Consider the following 22,210-nt stretch of genomic DNA (forward strand, 5'->3'; position numbering starts at 1 on the left):
CAACTCATCACAACACAACACAACACATCACAACACAACACAACACATCACAACACAACACAACACAACACAACACAACACAACACATCACATCACATCACAACACAACACATCACAACACAACACATCACAACACAACACAACACAACACATCACAACACAACACAACACATCACATCACATCACAACACAACACATCACATCACATCACATCACAACACAACACATCACATCACATCACATCACATCACAACACAACACATCACAACACAACACAACACATCACAACACATCACAACACATCACAACACAACACATCACATCACATCACATCACAACACAACACATCACATCACATCACAACACATCACAACACATCACATCACAACACAACACATCACATCACATCACATCACAACACAACACATCACATCACATCACATCACAACACAACACATCACAACACAACACAACACAACACATCACAACACATCACATCACAACACATCACATCACATCACAACACAACACATCACAACACAACACAACTCATCACAACACAACACAACACATCACAACACATCACAACACAACACAACACATCACATCACATCACAACACATCACATCACATCACAACACAACACAACACAACTCATCACAACACAACACAACACAACACGTCACAACACGTCACAACACAACACATCACAACTCATCACAACACGTCACAACACGTCACAACACAACACAACACATCACAACACAACACAACACAACACAACACAACACAACACAACACGTCACAACACAACACAACACGTCACAACACAACACAACACGTCACAACACAACACAACACATCACAACACATCACATCACAACACAACACAACACAACACAACACAACACAACACGTCACAACACAACACAACACAACACAACACGTCACAACACAACACAACACGTCACAACACAACACAACACATCACAACACAACACAACACAACACAACACGTCACAACACAACACAACACAACACATCACAACACAACACAACACAACACAACACAACACAACACAACACGTCACAACACAACACAACACAACACAACACAACACAACACAACACAACACTTTTAGATTGGTGGCGCTGGACTTTACTCGAGCTGATCACACTAACCATGCTCTTAACTGTAAGATCAGACCCCAGCGTATCTGAGACACGCCTTTAACCCCACCCCCATGTGCGTACCTCTTAATCAAGTTATTTAATTTTAAATTTTTACAGCACGAAAACATTTATTTTATAATCCAAACTGAATCATATAGGAGAAGTAAATGCCAACTGTGTGTGTGTGTGTGTGTGTGTGTGTGACAGGACGGGTGCTATCCCCATCATCCTAGAGGAAAACATGTTTAATTTAAAGGAACTAAAGCTCAGTCTAGGCTCAAACAGGGGGTCATTAAAAGGTTACACGACTGTTAAATTAAATTTCTCTAACTGAATTCTGTGAGCTTCTAATCTGCGTGTAGGTGAAGTGTAATAACATTTATTGCTCTGCTAACTCTGTGCTAAAGCTCTCAAAATGTAATAAGATAACTGGATTAGCTGATTAGTATAACTGGTGGAGATATGCTGGGTGGGGTTAGGGTGAGAGGAGGAGTCAGTTAGAGTGAGGGGTGGAGTTAGAGTGAGCCAGGGATAGACTGAGGGATGTGGTGGAGTTGAGGTGGGGCTACTGTGAGGACAAAGGGGTGGAGTTAATGTATAAAATATACAGTAATGAATATAACGTACACTGATCAGGCATAACATTATGACCACCTGCCTAATATTGTGTTGGTTCTCCTTTTGCTGCCAGTACAGCCCTGACCCGTCGAGGCACTCCACTAGATCCCTGAAGGTGTGCTGTGGTATCTGATACCAAGATGTTATCAGCAGATCCTGTAAGTCCTGTAAGTTGACTTGTTTGTCCAGTGCATCCCACAGATGCTGGATTGGATTGAGATCTGGGGAATTTGGAGACCAAGTCAACAGGCCACCTTCTTCCATTGCTCCGTGGTCCAGTTCTGATGGTCACATGCCCATTGTTGGCACTTTCGGTGGTGCACAGGGGTCAACTTGGGCACCCTGGCTGGTCTGCGGTTATGCGGCCCTATACGCAACAAACTGTGATGCACTGTGTATTCTGACACCTTTCTATTAGAACCAGCATTAACTTCTTCAGCAGTTTGAGCAACAGTAGCTCGTCTGCTGGATTGGATCACACGGGCCAGCCTACACTCTCCACGTGCATCAATGAGCCTTGGACACCCATGACCCTGTCACCGGTTCACCACTGTTCCTTCCTTGGACCACTTTTGATAGATACTGACCAGCTACTGACTGCAGACTGGGAACGCCACACAATTTGCTGCAGTTTTGGAGACGCCCTGATCCAGTCATCTAGCCATCACAATTTGGCCCTTTGTCAACTTGATTAAATCCTTATGCTTGCCCATGTTTCCTGCTTCTAACACATCAACTTTGAGGACACTATGTTCACTTGCTCCATAATATATCCCACCCACTAACAGGTGCCATGATGAGGAGATCATCAGTCTTATTCACTTCACCTGTCAGTGCTCATTTTATGTATAATGAATAATGGGGAGGTGTTTATGTGAGGGAAGGGGCTACAGAAACGATTGATAAATGGGGTTAGAGTGTAGACTGAGGGAGAAAATTAGAGTGAGGGGTGGGATTAGAGTGATGGGCGGGGTTAGAGTGAAGAATCAGATGTGGAGGTTGAGTGAGGGGTGGGGTTAAAGTTAATGCTGTATTTCAGTTACTGTCTTACACACACACACACACCTAACACCAATCCACAGCCCCCCACACACATGTAAACATACACACACACACACACACACACACACAAACACACACACACACATATACACACAAGCCACATTTAGTTTTATCTTACATTGTAAAAAGCTAGACGTTCAGTGTGCAGCAAAGCAGAGAGCACTGTCTATGTGTGTGTGTGTGTGTGTGTGTGTGTGTGTGAGAGAGAGAGTGTTTGCTAACTTGTTGAATAAATGAACTGAATTAAAGTGAGATAAAATCTGTACCTGTTATCTGCAGATCTGTGACGCTTGATGTTGTTTTCCTTTTAGTGTTGGATTCAATGGAGCGATGCAGAGTGAGAGAGAGAAAGAGAGAGAGAGAGAGAGAGAGAGAAAGAGAGAGAGAGAGAGAGAGAGAGAGAGAGAGAAAGAGAGGGGGGAGAGAGAAAGAGAGACAGAGAGAGAGCGAGAGAGAGAGAGAGAGAGAGAGAGAGAGAGAGAGAGATAGATAGATAGATAGAGAGAGAGAGAGAGAGAGAGAGAGAGAGAGAGAGATTCTTGATGCAGTCTATACACGGTCTGAATGCTGATCAGAAGGCTTTTCCCCACCCCACACACACACACACACACACACACACACACACTTCTTGGTGCTCAGGGATCTCCCTTTGAGGAAGCCTGAATCCTTTCTGCTTATCTTAACCTTAATTACGGCAAACAAATTTAGACTAATAACACTCTCAGGTCAATCAGGACAAAAGTAATGGCACCCTTTAAAAGTGGGAGGAGTTAATGTGTTTCTCTGCTAGCTGACATGCCTGGGAGGTGTTATTTCTTCGTCTGCTAAGGGATTTTGTGGGTGTGGCTAAATGTAAACATGTGATCGTGATTGGTCATTTATTACTAATTTATCGATTGGTCATTTATTGCAGAATAGTTTGTCATGATGTTTGTCATGCTATGATATAAATAGTGTTGTACCATTGAATGCATAAATTTGTACACCCTTAGGACAAGATAGACAAACATAGACTTTTATTTTATTTGGAATCCTTATCAAGTCTTCAGCCTCCATGTAGAACCCTATAACAAAGAGTTTTCCTGCTATTCAGGGGAGAAATTAGAACATTTAAGTTTTATTTAATGTCTACAATGTGAGTGTAATGAGTTTCAGTGTGTAAAATCTTTAGTGAGCATCAGAGAGAGCTGTTAACGAATTAATAATTCAGCGTTATCGACCTGACAGGAGCTCATACATGCTCGCTCTGATGAGACGCAGTGCTACACGTAAATGCTTCTGGAAAATTCAGCCGTCTTCACACACTATCAAAACACGGAGCTCGTATGAAGCCGAGAGCGTGAGATATAAACCGCACACACAATTTCCACACTGATTAGTGCCTTATTTTAATTTGCTAGTTTCAGAAAATCGACATTAGCATCAACATAGCATACGTTTCCCAGAAGGCACTAATGCGATCTGATCCAGTTTCCTGAACAAAATGTAAAGAGAAAACATAAATATTTAACAATCCAGGATTGGATTGTGTGTGGGTTCAGACTGTGTTTTTTTTATTTTTTATTTTTTACCTGAAATTTACCTGTTAGAAAGTTAGCCAGGTAGCTAGTTAGCGTGCGTCATATCTCACAAGCTGGTGAGAGAGTTGATGTTTTACAACTTTTGTGTGACTTTGTTCCATGAATCTCCTTCCTGCGTTAGAAGTGCACACTTTAGGGAAAGTCACAGGAGGAAGTGATAAAAATTTGCAGATCATTAAAGGATTTATTTATTTATTTATTTATTTATTTATAAAGCATTATAAACCGTACTGGGGGTTCATGCACTACAGAGTAACCGGAAAACAGTCAAAGTACACAGAAAATAACAATAATTTCTCTCTCACAGTGTCTGACTGGAGCTTTATGAACAGCTTTAGGGAGGTGAATCAGTGAAGAGTCATTTAGGTGAACATTACGAGCCGAATCAAAATATGAATCGACTCAGTGTTCAATAAAAGATCGGAGTCGATTCACTTGAACATATCAGTTTATTTATTTATTTATTTGTTTGTTTGTTTGTTTGTTTGTTTGTTTATATTTTTAGAATAAGAATACGACAAAGAGATACTGGGATGTTAATCTCACCGGTGTAGCCACAATAAAAAAGGAAACTGAGTGAGTCATTTTAATTTTTTCCGGCATCAGTGTAGGAGTTGAATGCAAGAACTAAAGATTCAGGAATTCAGGATTCGTTTTAATGTCAGAATCTTTCCTCTAAATTTTCTGTCATCTTAGTTATACAGTGCCTCGATGAACATATGCCATTTAAAGTCTTACACGTTGAACAGTATATATAAATACACGGAATAAACTGTACTGCATCAGTTGGCCACTAGATGTCAGTAGAATACAAACACACACCTGTAGTGTCACCTGGAAAGAATACAGGCATGTAACGATGATTAACGATGATTACAGAAAGTCTAATAAAGTTTTAATTCATATAATAAAGTCACAAGTAGCCTGACAAGTAACAACAAGTAGCTCTTATAAACAAACCAAGTTAAAACTTTAGCATGGATTAAAGGTGTACTTCAACTATTTCATCATTTACACACAAAAATCATGTTCATGAAAACTGACCATTGATACTGATTGACAAATTGTGTTCTCCGTAGTTTTGTGAAAGTTTCACATGAAAAGAACCAGATATTGACTTTTATTATTATTATTATTATTATTATTATTATTATTATTATTATTATTGTCCAGTTCCAACCCAAACATTTCATCAACAAAGCCATTTGAATTGCAATAAAATACAAGTATATATATTTTACACTGATAAAATAAGACAACTTTAGCCAGTAATCTATTAATCCTGAAAAAACAGTGAGAGTGGAAAAGTAAAACAATAAATAAATCAATATAATAAGTAATATATAATAAAAAAGAGAGAGCGTTATACACTATATGCCACAGATAGAGTCCTATCGATGGTTTATAGGATGATGGAACTTCCGGTGGTGAAATTTGGGCCGGAAGTGACGCCTTATCCCCCTAAAGCTGACCTGATGCATACAGAGCATATTTGGAGTAACGATTTGGTGCCTAAATGTAACGGGAATCCGATGGTTTTTACTATTCTTTTATTTAACTTGAATGAATAAATAGACAAAAGGTTTTTGGGGGATTCCATGTGCAGTAGAGGGCTTTGTCCGCTAGAGGGCGCATGAGGGGAGTCGGCTCTCTGCTCCATATGGAGTCATTTAGAGCAGTGGAGAGTTTTAATGCAGCGTGGAGTGAGTGCTCTCTCTCTCTCTCTCTCTCTCTCTCTCTCTCTTTCTCTCTCTCTCTCTCTCTCTCCCTCCCCCCCCCTCCCTGTCTCTCTCTCTTTCTGTTTGTACATTTCGGTCTTGTTTTAAGCCAGAAGGCAAGTCGCGATCTTGCGGGTAACATCTTTAACATCAGTCTCGTTTGTTAACTTCAAAGCAGAAGGAAAGGAAACAATGCGGGATTGTGCGGGCTGTAATTCCCAACAAACCCAGTGAAGAGAAAGAAGAGGGGGGAAAAAAATAAAGGGGGAATGGTGGAGTTTCTGGAGGACAGGATTCCACTTTCAGCCACAATCATCTATCAGGTAAGATGTTTTTACGGTCCTCATTTCTCCCAGTGCGCTTTCAGTGGGAAGTAGACAGCCGAACAGGCTTCACTGGGGCTCTTCACTTCTCTTAGAGAAACAAAAAGTTTGTGGACTTCAGGAATCCAAAAAATAAAAACAAGAAAAGTTTGGACAGTTAGTGTTCCAGCAGAGTGCTGCTCCTCTAATGACATGTTTCCAGAGGAATTTCATCAAAGACACCCCCACAGTGAGTCTCTTATTTTCTTTGACACACCTGAGCAGGTAAGAGTGAAGAATGCTGACCTGCCTGCTCAGGTAGAAATGTAGATCCCCCCAAGGGTACCTGAGGGTTCCTGATAGTCATACCAAAGACTTAAGCTCCAAACAATCAGCTCAGTTTATATTTTATAGTTTATTTTGTATTTTTTTGCAAACCGGCAGAAGTAAGAGGTCCAGCAGGTCTGTGAATGTTGACGAGGTTCTAGTTTGGACTCATGAGAACCTCAGGAACAAGTTTCTGTGTGAATGAGCAGCTCGCTGATCTAACGGCCTGCTGCTGCTGCTGCTGAAACTATTCTAACCATGCCAGAGATGTAACGGCTCAGATCCAAACATAACCACTGCTGTGTGTGTGTGTGTGTGTGTGTGTGTGATATTCTTAGACTGTTCTCTTGTTCTTCTGTACTTGGCGTGTTTAGCTACACGTGGTGTTACTCATTAACTTTTAGACATAAGAACATAAAAGGAGTCTTAGAATGTTTTTTCTTTAATCTGTATTCTGATTGGCTGCAGCAGCATTGTGGGTGGGGTCTGTGCGCTGATTTATTGTTTATTACAATTTACCTATCTGACTTTTGGCAGCTGTACTCCTTCAGGTGGATTTACAGAAGAGCTTTGAAGTCTCTATCAGTGAAAACATCCTGAAGACATTTTACTTTGAAAACTTCGGACACAAAATGGACATCTTTCAGGAGAATAGCGGAGGACTTTATTTAATAATTGTGGGCGGGAACTGTGGTTTGATCGGTTACAGTGGCATTGTGGGCGGGAACTGTGGTTTGATTGGTTATAGTGGTACCGGGTCTAGTGGTATGACCTGTTTGGTTGCTGGGTTTGGGACAGGAGCTGTTTTTATTAAGTTGGTATTGTGGGCAGGGCCAAATGTTTATTAATTTTGTTACACAGGCATTAGGGCGGAATCTGTAGTTTGATTGATTAATGGCATTGTGGGTGGGGACAGAGGTTTAATTGGGTCAGTGACACCAGAGGTGGGGTCTGGTTGGTTACTCTGGCATTGTGGGTGGGAACTGTGGTCTGATTAGTTAGACAATCAGACACAGAAAATAAGAACATAAAGAGAATAATGTTGAAGCTGATCAACTAATTAAAGAATTCATCAGATTAGGACCATAAAGCCGGAGTGAGATCACATCTGACCTCCAGCTGGATGTTCCAGGTTCCAGTTTCACACTTTAACATGCTCTGCTCCTATCATGGCTTTTAAACCAGTGTTTCCAGGCGAGTGCAGCCTCGGCGGCTACGCTAACATTGTGTCTCCAGCATGTGTGGAGTCGAGCAGGATGATGATCAGGTTTAGGTTTTGTGTAAATCCTCCATTGTTCTCACACACGTTTTGGATTTATTGTGTTTAGAATGTTGGGAGATGGTGAAAGTGTTACCAGTTGTGTTCCTCAGCAGGATGAAATAGTGGAAAATTTTGAAAGACTTTTGTTTAGATTGAGGATTTGTTGGGGATTCACTCCGTCCCAGATATTTCAGATTTAATGAAAGCAGAAAAAACATTCCACTGAGAGGGGTGTAGGGCCTAGGGTTTAGGGCTTAGGGTTGAGTGCTAAGGGGTTAGGCTTTAGGGTTTATGTCATAGGGTGTAGGGCTTAGGGTTTAGTCCTAAGGGTTTAGGGTTTAGGTCATAGAGTGTAGGGCTTGGGTTTAGTCCTAAGGGTTTAGGCTTTAGGGGTTAGGTCATAGGCTGTAGGGCTTAGGGTTTAAGCTTTAGGGGTTAGGGTGTAGGGCTTAGGGTTTGTGTTTAGTGGTTAAGGTCTAGGGGTTAGTGTCCTGAGATACCTAATTGTCCGTCATGTCCAGAAGAATGTAGTAGCAGTGTGGGCAGTGACTATGCTCTGATTGGTTACAGTGACAGTGTGGGCAGGGCCTGTGCTCTGTTTGGTTATAACAGTATTGTGGGATAACCTTTACTTAGTAATAAACAAACTTTCGTTTTCTCATTATTTTTGTTCTAGTTCTTGAAAAAACAACAAGCTAAACAATGACTTCTGTTTTATTTTTAATTATTTTGTTTTTCCTTTCTGCTTGCTCAGATTTTCCTGTTAGCGACATTAGCACCATGGCGTTAAGGTCTGTACAGCTCACTGGGACGTACTTGTGATTTTGGGCGTTATAAATAAACTGGACTTGACCTTCAGCAGGGAAACACACACACACACACACAGAGCTGGCGTTTCACAAAAATAAACATGTTACTGTAGTTCAGATTGAAGGGTTAGAAGTTGAAAGGAAAGTGTTCAGTGTCTTTTCTAGTTTTTCTTTCATAAAGCGTATAGTGACTGATGATGTCATCACTTGTGGGTGTGGCCTGTGCAGATTATTTTAAAATTCCAGTGTGTTAGGAGTGTAGTAGGAGCTGCAGCCTACTTAAGCCAAATAGTTTAGTGATGTTTTGCTCTGATGCTGTTGGCAGGCTGGTGAGTTCCTGTGGATGGTTCATTCTGCACCAACACATGTTTTGTTCTTCATCGTGTCATCGCGTTTTTTATCCGTTTTTAGCTACATGTAGTGTTGTGAAACGTCTGTGAAGTTTCCACACTACGGATTCAGACTCTGGTCTGAGAGATACGAGCGTTCCATCAGAACAGATTATACGTCAGGCTGTGATGTCATGGTCCATCTCAGCTGGTATGAAGCAGTGCTGGCTCCGCCCCCTCGCCGCTCTCACTGTCAGCTCATTCAGCGTGTGAAAGACCGGCCTTTGTGTGTCAGTGAAGAGAGGCACTTATGCTGAAACACTTGGCTCACGGTTTTAGCCGGGACACAAAACAGATGGTTGTGTGTGTGTGTGTGTGTGTTACAAAAGGAAGTGAGTAGAATAAACTGGACTGTGTGTTACAGTATGAACTCTGCGTCAGTCGTGAATCAGTATCTCGTTGTAGCTTCTTATACGTCTGCCTTTCTGCTGCTGCTCAGATTTTTGTCTCAGTGATTAAAAGAGAATTTAAACAAATGCCAAACGTCCGTCTAATTTCAGACGTAAGATGAGACATGCTAACACGGCTAATATCGAATCCTAAACCTCTTCCAGATCTGACGTGGTCCGGGCCATGAGACAAAATCACTAACTCGGCTTGTGTTTCAGGGACAAACTTCTCTTTCCATTTTCTGCTGCGAGTTTCTCAAAAATATTGAGACTCTGAATCAGTGGACCGACAGAAATCAGTAACCAATTAGAAAACTACATCGGGATGTTTAGTGACTCTGCCGTGAGGATAAATAAAGAGCAGGAACTAGAACGTTGAGGACATTTTTGGTAAATCCTCCTGATTTTAACACATGGAAAGAACTTTGTTACAGTTGAAACACATTGAAACCACTTTGATCCTCTTTTCGTTTATTTAAATCCTTCTAAACATTTTACAAAATTCTCCTCGTTCCCATTTTTTGGACATTGCACAGGACTCCAGACCTGCAGGTGGTGCTGTTGTTCCGACCAATCACAGGCTCCGTCATGCAGCACAACTCTTCTTTTCGTCTGCTGCTGTTTGTTTTATCCGCAGCTTCGAGTCACTCGAACGCCATCCTTCCATCCATAACAGAACAAAGAACTAAAATTCATCACGTTTCAGGAGACACCATCTTGAACTGAAAACAGTTTATTCCCCTGTGGAGTCTGGTATCAGGCGAGGCTCTGAGGCTCCGCCCACTGAGATTCTGACGTTATAAAAGTTGTACCATACGAAGTGATTTTTTAGTTAAATTGTAAATATCGAAAACACTTTTTTACTGACTCATAAACAAGACGTTTTATTTTTTTTGCCAAAACGTTTCCTGTAGCCGTGGGAACAGACTGTGTTCTGTAATTCCCTCTGGATAAACCTCTGCTAAAGGACTAATCAGAGCTGCAGAAACTGTATTGTACTATTATTGTACTGTGCATGTCTTACATACTAGAATATACCATCACAGGGAGAGAGAGAGCAAGAGAGAGACGGAGACAATAGAATGGAGGGAGAGAGAGAGAAAGTGAGTTTGACAGAAAAACATTGAGAAAACTCTGGTAATCTCTCCGTCAGAGATGAAGAGACTGACAGACGGAGAGAGAGATGGATTGAGAAAGACGGAGAGAGAGAGAGATGAGAGCGAGCGAGAGAGAGAGATTACCAGTTTTTTCTCATTTGTTTCTGTTACTATCTCTCTTTCTCTCTCTCTTTCTCTCTCTCTCTCTCCCTCTCTCTCTCTATTTATATCTCTCTGTTTCCCTCTTTCTCTTGCTCTTTTTCTCTCTCTGTCTGTCTCTCTTTCTCTCTCTCTCTCTCTGTCTCAGTCTCTCTCTCTGTCTCTCTTTTCTCTTGCTTTGTGAGCTCAATCCCAATTCCACACATTCCACATTCTGTGGTCTTTGGCTTTGGCAGGATGGATTCGTCGGTTTTCTCGTTTATTTCTGCGACTCTTTCTGCTGCATTTAGCAGCACATAGTTTTCCCTTCAAACTCAGACGAAAAGGCCATGGGGTTTGATTAAAGGCTGCTTATCAGAATGCGCTCTAAAGTGCACTAGCTATCAAAAAAAAGGTACAGATGCTGCAGATCAGAGAGGGTTTACTGGAACAGAGCTCACTTTAACTCTTCCGAGTGTTTGCTAGATTAGCGTGCGGCTGTTAATCGCTAACTTCACACTGTAGTGTGTTCATGATGGGGAAACTGTGTGAACTTTTCATTTACACGCTTAAAAATGCAAAAAGTCATGAAGTGAAGCGGAGAATTATATGTTGGCATTAAAGAATTGGAGGATGTGTGAAAGGTCCATGTTAATGTTGCCATGGTGATTTGCATCATGTGTTGTAACCTCCTGGCAGCTACAGGAAAATCTGTTCAGAACATCAGGACACCAGTTCACCTGGAGGTGGTTAGTTAGCTAGTTAAGCTCGTTAGCTAATCAGGTGTGGGTGTGGATGTGTGTTTCAGATTTGTGGGTCTATAGGTGTGTGGTTGTGGAGGGGTGTGGCCGTAGTTGTGGATGGGGAGGTGTGTGGGTCTGTAGGTGTGTGGAGGTGTAGGTTTGGAGTTGTGTGGGTGTGTAAGGGTGTGGGTGTGCAGATGTGTGGGTGTGGGTGTGCAGATGTGTGGGTGTGGATATGCAGATGTGGGGGGGGGGGGGTGGATATGCAGGTGTGTGGGTGGGGGGTGGATATGCAGATGTGGGGGTGGGGGGTGGGTGGATATGCAGATGTGTGGGTGGGGGGGTGGATATGCAGATGTGGGGGGGGGGGGTGTGTGGATATGCAGAAGTGGGGGGGGTGTGGATATGCAGATGGGTGGGGGTGGAGTGGTGTGGATATGCAGATGGGGGGGGGTGGAGTGGTGTGGATATGCAGGTGGGTGGGGGGGGAGTGGTGTGGATATGCAGATGGGTGGGGGTGGAGTGGTGTGGATATGCAGATGGGTGGGGGTGGAGTGGTGTGGATATGCAGATGGGTGGGGGTGGAGTGGTGTGGATATGCAGATGGGTGGGGGTGGAGTGGTGTGGATATGCAGATGGGTGGGGGTGGAGTGGTGTGGATATGCAGATGGGTGGGGGTGGAGTGGTGTGGATATGCAGATGGGTGGGGGTGGAGTGGTGTGGATATGTAGTTGTGTGGGTGTATAGGAGTGTGTGGGTGTGGATGTGTAGGTGGGTGTGTAGGAGTGTGTGTTTAGCGCTGTGTGTAGGAGTGTGTGTTTAGCGCTGTGTGTAGGAGTGTGTGTTTAGCGCTGTGTGTAGGAGTGTGTTTAGCGCTGTGTGTAGGAGTGTGTGTTTAGCGCTCTGTGTAGGAGTGTGTGTTTAGCGCTGTGTGTAGGAGTGTGTGTTTAGCGCTGTGTGTAGGAGTGTGTGTTTAGCGCTGTGTGTAGGAGTGTGTGTTTAGCGCTGTGTGTAGGAGTGTGTGTTTAGCGCTGTGTGTAGGAGTGTGTGTTTAGCGCTGTGTGTAGGAGTGTGTGTTTAGCGCTGTGTGTAGGAGTGTGTGTTTAGCGCTGTGTGTAGGAGTGTGTGTTTAGCGCTGTGTGTGGAGCTGAAGGTGTTTGTGATGAATAGAATGAAATCATTGTGTGTCACTTCTTATTACAAGCACTTCAGCATCTGTGTAACGTTAAACTCGGACCCCTCTGTTGTGGGCGGAGCCTGGTTCTCAGTAGACAGACCACGCCCCCAAGTGCCAGACTGCAGATGGCCTGAGAGTCTTGTTGCTTGCAGTGTTCACATGATGTACAGCTGGAATCAAACTCTACTTTTTTTTTCAGAATCCAAAAACTCCCCAGTAGTTTATGAATCGTTTTCTAATGTTGTTTCCACTGACATGTGGAAGGTTTGAAACACTGCATGCTGTATTTGTTGTTGTTGTTGTTTTCTTGGTGGTGGTGGTGTCAGTGTGTGTTGTGGAGCTGAGACACTTTGTGCTGGTGGAAGTTAAATTTATCTGCTGCTGCAGCTTCCTGGACCGTTTCCTCTTTTAACACACATGACTGCACTACTGAAATCTTGTCACGTTCTCAACACGTCTCCTCTCCATCTCTCTCTCTGTCTCTCTCTTTCTCTCTCTCTGTGTATATATGTGTGTGTATGTGTGTAAAGGCCACACAATCGTTTTATTAATTTGTTTCTCCTGCTTTTTTAAAGTCTCCGTCTTCTGATCACAATCGTTGGATTGTCTTTACTGACGTTCCGTATGAAGGATCCTCAGAACCCTGATGTCCTCACGCTGCGTTCCCAGAGGGGCGGAGTTAATCCCGGGAACAGGAGCTCTGTGTGACGGTGTGTGGTGATGGTGCTGTGGGCTGGACGACTCTGTGCATGGATTTAGTGAGTGATTATTGGTGCAGGCCTGGTCGTGTCTGAGATGATGATTTGTTGGAGACCTGAGTTGTTATATAAACCTTATTTCCACAGTGCAGTGGAAAATCATACGCGTTAGTGTTTACTTTCTCTTTTCCTTCGTTGCTCTTAGCACTGAAATCTTGCCTTCTTTTCTGGAAGAGCAGATACTCACTCTATACAGAAACTTCACCAGCTGCTGAGGAAATGCAGGAGACTGAATCCTTGCACTGTGTCTTTGTACAGCAGTGTTGCATCCTCCGACTGCAGACTTGCAGCACTGTTCTTGTATAACGTGTCATTGTCTTCATACAGCAGCGTTGCATCCTCCAACTGCAGCCTTGCAGCACTGTGTTGTTGTATAGCGTGTCATTGTCTTCATACAGCAGCGTTGCATCCTCCAACTACAGCCTTGCAGCACTGTGTTGTTGTATAGCGTGTCATTGTCTTTGTACAGCAGCGTCACATCCTCCGACTGCAGCCTTGCAGTGCTGTGTTGTTGTATAACGTGTCTTTGTCTTTGTACAGCAGCATCGCATCTTTCGACTGCAGACTTGCAACGATGTGTTGTTGTATAGTGTGTCAATGTCTGTGTACAGCAGCGTTGCATCCTCTGACTGCAGCCTTGCAGTGCTGTGTTCTTCTATCAGGTCTCATTATCTTTGTACAACAGCGTCGCATCCTCCGACTGCAGCCTTGCAGCGCTGTGTTGTTAAGCGTGTCATTGTCTATGTACAGCATCGTCGCATCCTTGTTCTGCAATGTTGCATCCTCTCACTGCAGCGATGTGTCGTTCTCTTGTGTTGTGCTTTGTTTCATGTTATTATTAAGGTCACATGTTTATAATTAAATTCTGTGTTAATGTTTTGGACCGCTGTAGAATATTTACACTCCTGTTAGAGACTCGTGTTAGTGTTGGTCGCTAGGGTTCCTTATGTTGCATGTTCATGTTAGAGCATGTTAATGTTAGAGCATCTCGCATGCTCTTCTGCATATTTATGCTCCACATTCATGCTGCATGCAGACAGTGCCCAGGTTACAGGTTATCCTGCATGCCTCTGTTGCATGTTTTTTACCGTTTTGCATTGTGCATGTTATCGTGCATGCCCACATTTCGAGCTCGCTCGTCTCTCCTGCCTTTTTCTGAAATTTATTTATTACAGAATTGAATTTATTTCTGACGAATTAAAGTCGTCTTGTACACACTTTCAGCAGATACAATTGTTTCTTTGTCGGCTTTTAACTTGGCCACAGCTGTCTGAATATAAGTGTGTGTGTGTGTGAGAGAGTGTGAGGAGAAACGCACGCTTAATCTCAAAAAATCAGATTTTTAAACAGAAGTGATGTGAAGGATCTTTTGTACAAATGCATGTGTTTAAAACTCTGAACCACCCCCACCAGAGTGCGCACACACACACACACAGACAATTAAGTGTAAAGAGAGAGTCTGGGACAGAACATTGGTAATGTTCTGTATGGATTGCAGACATGAACACACTCCTCAGCTGCTGATGGGCAAACGCTTTGACCTTTAGTGACCTGAGAGTGGAGCTGGGCGGAGAACACAACACTCTTTGTGTGTTTGAACATCTGCGTGTTTAATCGAGAGGTGTGTCTGGTCTGTTTCCTACACACACACACGTGCACGCGCACACACACACACACACACACACACACACACACACACACACACACACACACACACACACTTGCAGTTAAAGGTTTTTACTTGTATAATTTTCCTTATTAATAAAATATTGATGTAAAATTAGTTTATAAACTGTTAGACTGTATGCTATAATAACTCAGCTCTTATATAGTGTCTGTGCATGTGTGTGTCTATGTATGTGTGTCTGTGCGTGTGTGTCTGTTAATGCGTGTCTGTGCGTACGATATTTTACTAGAAGATTGACACACTGAGACCCCGCCTCCCTCTCTCTAGTTTACAGACGCAGAAACTGAGATCCCCCCCGCGTATGATTGACAGACACAGAAACTGAAACCCTGCCTCCTTCACTATGATTAACAGGCAGTAGCCACACCTTCACTATAACAGGCACATTAGGTAGCCATGCCTCTTTTATTGGGATTGGAAGACCCAGAGGCCACACCCCCTTTCCTATTATTAGCAGACAAAGGCCACGCCTCCTTCATGATAGCTGAACACCTTCACTGGGAAAACACAGGACCAGAGGCCATGCCTCCTTTCTTGGGACTGACAGGAACAGAGGCCACACCTTCTTTAGTGGGACTGGCTGTATGTGTGGTGTTCTTTTTTTTTTTTTTTTTTTTTTTTTTTTGTAATTTAGCTAGCTGATAACTTTATAGTTGCAGTTAAAGCTATATAGCTGAAGCTGTAACATTTACTGTTAGCTAAGCTAAGTAGTTAGCATGTTAATAATAATGTGTTTAGCTAGACTAAGAATGATGTTGAGCTTAAACGGTGAAAAGAACAGCTAACGCTCATGTCAAGTGAATTATATCAGACATAAGCCCCGCCCCTTGTTGCGCTCTGTGTGCCTTTGATCCAGTGAAATCAGACATGTGGCTAATCCTGTTGGGTTCCATTCCATTCTGATTGGATGTAAGATAGCGCTTGCTTGCTAGCTCCTCAACATGAATAGTGGAATCTCTGGTGGCTTTAATTTGGAGTTTGTGTTAAATATCCGTGTAAAATATCACGCCGCGTGTCGGCACGACCCCACAGGGACGAAGGCCGCAGCGCTCTCGGGAGGTTCTGTGCGTTCTGTCTTTGTTCTTTTGTCTGGCTGTTTCTTATCTCTCCTCTCAGACTGTGTACGTGTTGAAAATCAGCTCTAATGATGGCGCTTTTACGGGCCACTTCACTCATTTCTGCTAATAGCATGGAGACGTTTCCTTTCAGGAGTCCGGATTCTCTGCGTCACTGCTCACACTGCACTTTGATCACAGAGCCTTGGAATTTTTTTTATTCTTTTTTGTGGCTTTTTTTAAAAAAATTAAAGTTTCATCCTGCCCCTGAGGTTTAAACGTCCAATTTTCATTCCTTCTGAAGAAACAGTGACATAGTGACCAAGCAAAGTCGTCTAAATAAGCTAATCTAGCATTACTTTTAAAAAATAACTTAATTAGCTAGCTGGTTATCCTGCTAGCTACCATCATGCTATCAATTTAAAAAACAACATAAAATAATAAATAAATAGATAAATCAATTTTAGTGAAGCACCAGGAGCAGCTGAGAGATCTTCCTCTGAAGAATCTGTTATTGCAGTAGCTACATGTTAGCTAGCTCATTGTCATTCAGTTGTAATTTTTTATTTATTATTTGACCTTCTGACAAACTCTGAATTATACACTTTATTAAATGAAGTCAAAATGCTCTTTAGTGTAAAAGTTTGTAATTAGCTAGCCCGCTAACACTATTGATAAAATGGCACAAAAACATTTTGGAAGCGTTTTAATTACAGCATCATAAAGTTTTCCCAGCTGCTAATCACTTTGCTATCTAGTTTGAAAAATCTGCTAAAAAAATCTGCTAATTACAGAAACATACAGTTTTAAAAGCTGCTAATCATTCAGCTAGCTTAGCTAATAACACCTACAGACTGGTGTCTATTGGTCATCAGTTTGTAAGTATTTATTTTTGGAAGATGCTAAACATTTTTATCTTCCGAGTTAGCTAGTACTGCCTACAGCGTGAACAGTGTTTAGTAGCTTCCTGAAAACGACATGCTAATATAACTCCATACTAAACGCATAGCTAGGATCACTTGCTAAATCTTGGTGTAGTTATTTTAATGATATTTTTAACTGATAACTTCTTAGCTAGCAAGCTAGAACAACTGGAGTTGTTTTTATAAGTTATTTAATTGCAGCATTGAGCAGCAATGCTAATCGCTTAGCTAGCTAGCTAAATAAAAACTTAAATAGTTAGTGTATGGAATTTATTTAATTACGGTTGAGTGCTAGCTCGTAGCAGTTTCTAAACTGTATATCACTGCAAGTGGTGATAGCCGGATCGCTGCTGATGACTCGGTTAACTAGCTAGCGAGAATAATTTGAAAGACTGAATAGTTTTTAATATTTATTTTACTACAGTATTATTTAATTTATGAATCTAGAAGTTTGCAAATGAACTTGTAACACTCAGGTTTGGTGCTAATTAGCGCTTAGCTGGTAGAAAAATGTGCTAAATGTTGTGCACTACAGGTAGGTTGAGGTTCAGAACGTAGCCATGGACAAACTAGAGCTGAGCAGAAAGGTAAATATGAAGGCTAAAGGAAAATGAAGTGCAGCAGGTCAGCTGAAGGTGGCGGTCAGTTCAGTGCACTGTTTTTTGTAATGTTGTTCATTTGAGCTCTGTGTAAATATTGGCTGTGTTCAGTCTGTTAGCATGAGCTGGCTTAAACACTTTAGTTCCACCTCGCTGCTCACCTCAAGGTCGTGTGAGTGCGGTTCGGAAAAATCGTTTCCCTCAGAGGATTAGCTCGGAGGAATCCCAAGAATGACTTGAGTGAACGTTAGGGCCGAGCGATTATTAAGGCTAACGGCAGCTGGTTTCACATGGCGTTACAGTGGTGATGGTTCGGTCGAGCAGAGATGCACACCGTGTGTCATGTTTCATCTGAAGGTTGAACAGCCGAGAAAATGATGCTGGATTATCAGCTGAAACATTAGCGCAGGAGCGATGTTCTGAACTCTCCAACATGCTGATGTTCAGTGGGGTTTTAGTTTAGAACTGCAGCTTCCATGCTAATGTTCTTTCTTTAATAAAATCAATTAATATTAACATTTTAATATTATTAATTTTTAATATTTTTAAGTCTATTAATATTTTACTCCTAAACGACTGAATAAACAGAAACTAACTGGACTTTTTATGTTGTGCTACAGCGAAACATGCTAATGCAGCTAACAGTTAGCATAGATAGGTCAAGCTCAAGGTCAAGATAGTTATATCATTTTATTTAACAAATTTTCTCGTATGATGTATGATCTTTGAAGCGTTTGTTTTAATCGTTAATTTTTTTTTATTTGTTTTTAATAAATTTCACACGTGTGCCTCTATTTTGATTTTATCCTTTTGATTGTTTTTAATGAAATAAACAAAAACAATTGTAATTAATATTTTATCAGTATGTCTTGCTCAAATGTATTCATGTCATTATAACTAAAAATGTATTGAAAATATTTGACTGGTTGGTGTGTGTTGTTTTTTTTAGTAAATAAATTTGATTAAACTTTTAATTGCATGATCTTCAATGTGTTTTTATCACCCCAGTCAATCCCAGTGGGCGGAGCTTGTTTTACACATAAAGTTCTAATTCATGGTGATTGCTTGTGTGGATTCATAAGACACAATTATGGGGGTGTGGCCATCCACTGGGGGGAGGGGCCATGATCAAACTGAACAGTTGAGTAAATATCTGTGAATATATTATCAGTGAATTGGTTCATGAAAACGCCATGGCTGCTGTCAGCCAATCAGCTTTGAGAAGCCATTTTGCACCATTAGCATTGAACACAGTGTGTTGGAACCTGAACACTTCCTCTGTGGTGTCTTTAGTGGCCTAACATCTGGATGAAATCTGGACACTGTGGTGATGCTGGTGAGAGGTGCATGGACCCCGCACATCGCTGCAGTCTTAGCTGGAGACTGAATTTTACTCCTGTTTTGTTTGAATAAATATTCCCTAGACTTCAGAAATTTCTAATAGACTAGAGATTATTCATATTTTTTATTTTCATATTTTTTAAAAAAGTATTTGTAATATTTTTTCTTTTCTTTTTTTTTTATAAATATTTTAAGGAGAAGAGTAACACCGAATGATGCGTCAGGAATCTGATTCTGAACTTTTCTGTAAGTTCTTTACACTTTTCCCTGTTAGAACAGTCATGTGACCTGCTGGTGTGTGTGTGTGTGACCATGCGTGCGTGTTTTCCACATTGGCCTGAGTGGGTTTTGTTTTGTGGTTGGCATGGCGATACAGACACAGCTGATTGGTTCAGTTCCAGGATACAAAGTGCAAATTCTTAGATGGCAACACACACACACACTCACTCACTTACTTACTGACACACACTAACTCACTCTCTCGCTCACTAACACACACACACACTCAAACACGCACTCACTTACTGACGCACACTAAGTCACTCTCTTGCTCACTAACACACACTCACCCACACACAGCCACTCTCTCTTTTGCTCTCTAACACACACACACACAGAGTGCTTGAGCTGTAATTGCAGTCATTCCTCTGTAACCTTCTCAGACATGGTGTTTCAGGTTTAACTGCAATAGCTGTCTGTGTGCGCATGCAACAGACTCAGGCCCATGTCACAGAGAGAGAGAAAGAGAGAGATTTGGATAGAGAAGAAGAGACACAGGAAAAAAGAAACAGTCAGAGGAAGACAATGTGTGTGTCTGTGTGAGAGAAAGAGAGAGATAGACTGCTATATTTGTGGGTGTGTGTGTGTATTAGCTTTAGCTAACTGATTTCTGCTGCTGATTTCTCATGCGTTCCTCCAGCGTGAATCAGGCGAGCACATTTAGCCGTGTGACACAGCATTCTCTCTCTTTCCCTCTCTCTCCCTCTTCCTCTCTCTCTCCATCTCTCCCTCTCTCCCTCCCTCCCCATACCCCCCCTCACTCTCTCCCCCTTGGCTTACTGAGTTAAACACATGAGTGTTATTGATAAACTCACAGCCTCCACAGAGACACGGCTTCATCTTCTGTGCTGATTTTGTTTATTTATAGTAACTGTGTATATCTACTGCTGCTGCTGTAGCAGCTTGTGGGTGTGGCCTGTTTCAGTTCTGATGCCAGTCGGTAGTGTGTGTGTGTGTGTTTGTGTGTGTGTATAAAATCTTTTGTAGTGAACTAGTTTAACAAAGATTAAATAACATTAATTTCACTCTGATGTGCAGTCATGCTGCAGGTGGGAACAGAGGTGTGTTTACGTCCACTGTGTTCAGATTTGAATCAGGTGAGACTGTGTGGAGTCGACTCTAAAGATTCAGAGTCAATTCCCTGATTCACTTCATATGGGATGGGAGAGAGTACTTTTTTTACACTCTTTTCTGTGTGTGTGTGTGTGTGTTTGTGTGTTTGTGTGTTTGTGTGTGAGGTGAGCAGCTAGTGTGGCAAAGAGCAAACAAACAGGTGTCTGGCTCAGAGGTTAAGTGTGTGTGAGAGAGAGAGAGAGAGAGACAAAGAACAAAGAACAACGAACAACCCCCTTTGATTTTGTTGTGTGTGCGTAGGTGTGCAAGATAAAATCTCCATGTGGTCATTCAGACTTGTTTTTTTTTTTCTGATTTGTGACCTCACTTCCTGTCTCCATATTTGGCTCCAGAAATAAAGCCGTGTGTGTTTGCTCTTCCAGGATGATCTCCTTCTATTGCCTTCTGATTCTGATGATGTCATCGTCATGACCTTCTCAGTGCTTCTGTATAAAGCTGATTTGTGGGCGGAGCTTCGGACTTTTCGAACATAGCTAATGTCACCGGGATCATGTGGTGGTTGTCATGGTAACGAGGGTCAAATTATGTTCTGACTCCTGTTGTGAAAACGAGGAGACTCTGGTACACTGATGTGAGCTACTCTAGTCTGCGAGCAGAAAGCTGACTGGCTAGCAGTGTTGGCTAATGTTAGCATTATGGTGCTGTTTGCTAAGAGAGCTGGTTTACACTGTAAAATTATCCTCATGTTAGCTAACTCGCTAGCTTGTAATGTTAATGGATTTTATTATATAATCAGTTGCTAACTTCCTCTACACAATTGTGCAGCTTAATATTAGCATGTTGCTAGCAGTCTGGAGTGCTAGTTCACGCCGGATAACAGGCTAATATTCTCTAGAAAAGATTGGTCTATTTATACACTACATCCTGGTTTTGTCATTAACTAGCCTTTATTAGCTAGCTTTTTTCTTTCATTTCAACAGTGTGAAGATTTCTTGAGCAAAAGTTTATTAATTATTAGAAAGTGACGGAGACAGAAACGCACACTGAAACTCCGATATCACGGATACATGTCACACACCAGTGAGTTGGGTTTTTTTGTGTGTGTGTATTTTTGGCTGAGATTTTCCTCTCAGCAGGGCGAGGCTCTGTGCTTGCTAACAGGTGGGTATCACGATCTGCAGACAACTGTGACATTTCACACACCACACACACACACACACACATACACACACATTTATCCAAATAAATCCCACATGGTTTAAAAGTCTTGCTCATGAAAATGCTGTTGTGTAACTCAGGGTTAAGTAGATAAATAAAAAAAATAAACTGAAACTTAAAAGTTGTAGCTCAATTAAAATTGCATTGAAAATTTCTGGATCCTGATTGGATGTTTCCCTAGTAACAGCTCAATCACCTGCACTGACACACACTCACACGCACACACTTACAATGTGAGTATTATTTGTGGAGTCCCGCTGGTTATTTTTGTGAAGCGGCCACTGCAGGGTCACTTCAGGTCAGCTGTGTGGTGATTCTATAGATTCTGTTGCATGTTGGGATTTCAGAGTGAAGGGCCGTGTTGTCCGCTTGTTCTTGTATTTAATTGGAATGGAGTCCATGTCTAAGAGAAAAGCTCAGCGTGTTTAAATATAACTTCTGTCTGTTTCAGACTCCCGAGTCTGGGTTAAGTGTGAAGCTGCTAACTGCAGAA

The 22,210-nt window shown here is 41.9% G+C and overlaps 2 protein-coding genes across 2 annotated transcripts in view; one reads left to right on the forward strand and one right to left on the reverse strand.

The window, feature by feature from the left end:
- sv2bb (synaptic vesicle glycoprotein 2Bb) overlaps positions 1-3,222 on the reverse strand; it is a 41,884-nt gene extending 38,662 nt beyond the window's left edge. The window contains exon 1 of the mRNA XM_058396190.1: positions 3,120-3,222. The gene's annotated coding sequence lies outside the window, so the exon portion shown is untranslated. The remainder of the gene's footprint in view (positions 1-3,119) is intronic.
- A 3,013-nt stretch (positions 3,223-6,235) lies between these two features.
- akap13 (A-kinase anchoring protein 13) overlaps positions 6,236-22,210 on the forward strand; it is a 91,131-nt gene continuing 75,156 nt past the window's right edge. Inside the window, exon 1 of the mRNA XM_058397468.1 lies at positions 6,236-6,474. The gene's annotated coding sequence lies outside the window, so the exon portion shown is untranslated. The remainder of the gene's footprint in view (positions 6,475-22,210) is intronic.

This window comes from Hemibagrus wyckioides, linkage group LG08, assembly GCF_019097595.1.
Source record: "Hemibagrus wyckioides isolate EC202008001 linkage group LG08, SWU_Hwy_1.0, whole genome shotgun sequence".
In the NCBI taxonomy this organism is placed as follows: Eukaryota; Metazoa; Chordata; class Actinopteri; order Siluriformes; family Bagridae; genus Hemibagrus; species Hemibagrus wyckioides.